General features: G+C 33.5%; 1 long non-coding RNA gene across 1 annotated transcript; it reads right to left on the bottom strand.

The window, feature by feature from the left end:
• Positions 1–2,902: 2,902 nt before the first annotated feature.
• On the bottom strand, positions 2,903–5,249 carry LOC107018119. Its single transcript, XR_001456589.2, has 2 exons — positions 5,069–5,249; positions 2,903–4,864 (listed from the first exon to the last, which is right to left on the bottom strand). It is a non-coding gene; the product is annotated as an uncharacterized LOC107018119 (long non-coding RNA).
• Positions 5,250–5,518: the final 269 nt, after the last annotated feature.

Genomic DNA, 5,518 nt, shown 5'->3' with positions numbered 1-5,518 from the left:
TCATCATTATATATTTATGAGCTAATTTAGAAATTAATAAGTATATGTCAGCCGATTATCAAAGAATAAGTATTTCAAAATATTATTTTATCAAAATCTAGATTCAATTAGTTATTTTTGTCCTATTTAACCCTTTAATATTTTATATTATATTTTTGAATAAGATGAACTTAACTGTCCTTGTGAAAATGACTATATAGTGAATGTTATTCATCTTGTACCCCTAACATACGTAGAATAAAATTTTGAAGAACTTGATAAGACAACAAAGTTTAAGAACATTTTGATAACTAGAAAATTAAAACTAGTAGAGAAACTAGAATTAGAATAGAAAAAAAATATATGAAATATTTTTCTTAAAGAAGAATTGTTGTTAATCAGTGTTTAAAGTATCTTACAGATTCCAACAAACTTTGCAGAAACATAAAGTTATCAAAGTTTAATGAACTAGTGAAGAACAGAAGAGTAGAAGAACAAAAATTAATTCACAAATCAAAAGTTTGTAACACATACCAGAATTTAGAAAAACGAAAAAAAGATCAAGCCCACTGAATGCATAGTGTCCCCTTAAGGAAATTATTCCCCTCTAGTATCCGAGGTTTGATTTGGAATATGTCCTCCTAGGATAGAATGATCTCAATCACCAGTGTATTGATACCCAAAACGCTATTGTCAGCGAGCCACTCAACGACAGTAAAGTACACATAGAATACTAGATTTAGTAATAGAAGAAGAAGTCCATAAATTCTATTTTTAAAATGAGAGAAAATCCCTCAATTTATAGAAAACAAAGGGTAGTGCGAAAAGGTTTTTATTGTGCCTTACCGAAAGGTCAAAAACCTTTGGAAAAGTCACAATTTTTCAGAAAGGTCATCACCTTTCATAAAAGTTATAACTTTCCATAAAAGTCACAATTTTTCATAAAAATCACAACTTTTCATAAAAATCGCAACTTTTCTTTTTGAATCAAGAAATATTCTTCCTCCATGTCCAGCAAGCAGTGATGGATCTGATTAGGAGGGTTATGAGAACGATAAGTCTGATAAGGAGAGCACGAGTGATGAGGAGTAGTTGTATCGGTTTGACATTTTAGACTTCTATATTTTTGAAATTGTTTGATCGTATTTTAGTTTATTTTGTAGTTGGATGAAGTTTATTTTGAAATAGTTCAATGTATGCATTAAAAATACTATTGTTTTGGTTGGATGAAGTTTATTTTAAAATAGCTTATTTATAATTCTTCGTGTTGGATGAAGTTTATTTGAAACATATTATTTGAAATTCTTTGGGTTGTTTTGATATAAATATGCAGGTGGGATACTAATATTGCAGCTCAATGCTGCCAGTGTTGTAGCAGAATATCGACCTCCGGAGGTCGGAATCTCAAAAAAGATATAAAAATACCTACCTCTGTATGTCGGAATCTAGAAAATAAGAAATAAAAATGCCGACCTCCTGGGGCCGGAATCTAAAAATAAGAAATAAAGATACTGACCTCCCGAGGTCGGAATCTCAAAAATAAGAAATAAAAATACCGACCTTTGGAGGTCGAAATTTAAAAAACAAGAAATAAAAATACCGACATCTGGAGGTCGGAATCTCAAAAATAAGAAATAAAAATACCGTCATCTGGAGGTCGGAATCTCAAAAATAAGAAATAAACCTCCAGAGGTTGGAATCTAACAAATAAGAAATAAAAATACCGACCTCGGGAGGTTGAAATCTCAAAAATAAGAAACAAAAATACCGACCTACGGAGTTCCGAATCTAAAAAATAAGAACTAAAAATACCAACTTCGAAGGTTGGAATTTTAAAAATAAGAACTAAAAATACCGACCTCCGGAGGTCAGTATTTCAAAATTTGAGAATTAAATATTCTGACGTCCGGAAGACGAAAATAATAAAAATAAAAAATTAAAAAACATATAAAGTGACCTCCGAATGTGGAAAATAACAAAATAAATTTTACAAACTTAAATTGAAATTGACCTCGAGAGGTCAGTATACACCGACTTCCAGAGGTCGAAATCGAATAGCAACCAAGTTTTTTTTCGACCTAAGCTGGGAAGTTAATTTTTAGTCGGTATTTCAGGAAAAATCGACCTCTAAAGATCGATATTCACTGTTATTTTAGTAGTGTTCAGTTGTGACATGCATCATGCTCTTCATACTCACAACTACACAGACTATTCTAGCTTTCACAAATGGCTTTAAGTAGTTTGATTATCTCTATTTCCTCACAACTCCAAGCATGAATTTGCATGCATGCATGTGTTTTTGTTATTTCTATTTTGTATTGGCTTTTATAGTTGAATACTAATTAATTAGTTTATTCCAAATATTTATATTTGTCATCTTCCGTCACTAATATCTATCATGTAACTCTAACCACTATGTAACATCGCACATTACTGTTTTAATAAAATACATGGTAAAAGAAAAAATGACTAAGTTTCAAAAAATTAATTAATCTTATGATTTAAGAGAAATAAATTTTCGAATTAACAGAGTCACCATTTGATTTTTTAGTAAAAATCAAGAAAACTTACAAATTATTTTTCAAGAGATTTAAAACGAATAAAAATCAGTTGAAAAGGGTTCGAAGATCGAATGTACATTCCGAGAAGGTGTTAAGCCCTCGGAATGTCCGCTAACTCGCATTTGACCGGCGATTTGACTAGAAATGACTTTTAAGAATTTCCAAATTTTAACTAAGAAATGAGAAAATCTATTTTTTTTATTTACTACTTATTATTATTATATATTTTATTACTATTTATTTATTTTTATTTTTATTTTTTTTCTAATTATTTCTTGAAGGAAAGTAACTAGAGGGGAATATCTTAAGGGAATAAACTTAAATGCTAACAAACTCGATAAAACAAACTAAATAGTAAAATATAGGTAAAATAAATATTTATGTATATTGAATATAGAAAGAAATGACTATCCTTTGGGAATAAACAAAATTGAACCAAAAGTTAGTCAATATATCGATAATCCTTGATCTCCCATACCTGTAAATTTTTCCAAATCTTCGTATTTCTACGTTTTTCCTGTATTGGCGCATTTTCAACTACATACCATATATTTCTACCGTATACCAGTGTATACATCCGGTATATCAGCTTTTTTTTCGACTTTTAAGGGCTAAAAAATGAATTTCCAGCACCATATAGTTGCTTAACCTATCCATCTGCTTCCTTAATTGGCCAAGATGGCTGAATCAACAGAGAAAATTGAGCCTTCACGGCTCATATAGCGGAAGCAAGAGGAAGTGAGAAATTCCAAGGGACTCGGTCAATGCCATAAAAAGAAAGACAAAAATTAGCTAGAGGAGAACGACATATAACCAAGAAAACGAATCAATGAGACAAAACAAGATGTGAATAAGTGCAGTGATTATTCAAACACTTGCAAAATCAAAATAAAGAGGTCCTAGAATAGGCGTATATGTATGTACAGACAACATGGACATGGCAGTCATGGCAAATTGACTCCAAACATGCCATAACTTCTAAAAACCAAAAGCATGATAGAAATTTTCCTTAAGAGCAAAGTAAGAAGTCCAAATGAAGACATTTAATAAGAAAACAGTGAGCAATTAAGCCATCAACTAAATATTCCTATTAAACATTTATCTCAAATGCACCTTTTTGAAATCCTTTCCTAGATAGCAAAAAAATTGGTAACAATCTTCATTTATGAACCCCTTTATACTCAGACCAAAAATAGGCAGAAAAGGTATCACAAGACCAAGTACATATTAACGACATGATTAACAGAGAGCAGACGGATCAAAAAGCATGCTTCTCATAATAGCGGACACAAAAAATCGGAACATAAACGCGATAGGAGACCCGAAAATAAAAACACAGTGAACCCAAACAAGTACTATCAACTAGAGGATGTAAGAGGGGACAAAGAGAGACACTACCTAAAGAAATCTCATGCTAAACTAATACCTTGTTGAATAGATAGGTATTAGACCATTTCAAATCAAGAAGGCATGGAACAAATTTAAGCAAATGCAACAGAACAATGATCAATCGTATGAAGATATATTAGTTAGCAACAAACTCTTTGAATTCAAAGCAAAACATTGGACCATCTAGGATGAATGGATGAGTTACGAGAACATCTAATCACCAAACACTACACGAGTCTAATGAAATCATACTACAAAATGACATGAAGACGAACGAGTCATATGAATGTGAACTAACACTGATCTAGAGGTAAAATATGATCAAAATGAAAGTTTACACACATGCAGACAATTATGGCAAGACGATATTTGAAACAAAACGAAAGCCAAGTTTTAAGCATTTATAAATTCGGATTCATACATTTAACTAAGACAATGAAATGAATGACACAATGATCACTTAGAAATTCCAGCCAAACGGACTTTCAAAGAAGAGTATAGAAGTCGAAATAAAGAAGAAAACAAGGATGAAGCCAGAGAAACCAACAGAATACTCATCACATAGTTCTCAGAATCAAAATAAGACGTAAATAAAGGAGGAGGCGTTACCTTTCTCTGGGGCAGCGACTGAGACTATACGAGCAAGGGAAACAACTTTCCACGACCACAATGAGAATCTGATAACTTCAGCGAGCTCCGGAGACGGTGAGTGCATAAGAAAGGAACGAGGAAGGGACTAAACGCTAGACCGAATAAAAGCTAGCTCAAACATTGAGAACCTTAGCTTCACTTCAAATTTGGTTTCTATATGTTGTCTTCAATCTCTAAAATGTAAGCTTGTCTCTCGAACTAGTATTTTTTTTTTCAACTCTATGTAACTATCTATTTTCTCCCACCTTTCTTCTGTTTTCTCCCCAATATTTTCTTCAACACCCCTGCAGCAGTGAAAAAGAAAAAGACATTATATAGGGAGAGATTAGGTTGGATTTTTTGGGGAGAAAGAGGGTGAAAACGGATAGGAACAAGGGTCCACAAATTCAAATTCTTTTCCCCATTCAGGAAAGCATCCTTTTTCTGAGATTTCGACCCCATTCCAAAAGGGGAAGGGGAGACGGACGACTTAGATTGGTGAAGCGTACCTGCCGCTCGACGTGGCCTCATCTCGGAGCTGCGAGAACGATTTCTCGGCTGTTGCAGGGGAAAGCTGTGCGAGCTTCCTCGCTGAAAAGTTGCTGGAGCACAACTGATGAGGAAGACGACACGAGCGTGAACTACACGCGTGGACGCCGTGGGCTGCTCCGTTTGCTTGCTAAAGGCGTGTTTTCGGCGAATTTCTACTTCTAATTCTTCTAGGGGAAAAGAATTCGGGTCGGGTCAAAGGGAATCAGGGCCGGGTCGAATTGGATAGGAATTAAAAGGGAGTGGGCTGGGACTTTGGATTTGAAAAGGAAATTGGGAGATGGGCCGATTTAATTGTACTGGGTCAATTTGCTTGCTCAAAAATAGATAGAGGAGAGCCTAATATTTAAGGTAATGGCACATTGTTTTTAAAAATTAGCCAATTTTGAATTCAAGTAACAAATTAAGGC

This window comes from Solanum pennellii, chromosome 4 (genome assembly GCF_001406875.1).
Source record: "Solanum pennellii chromosome 4, SPENNV200".
Lineage (NCBI taxonomy): Eukaryota > Viridiplantae > Streptophyta > Magnoliopsida > Solanales > Solanaceae > Solanum > Solanum pennellii.
This window is presented reverse-complemented; position numbering and strand designations above follow the sequence as displayed.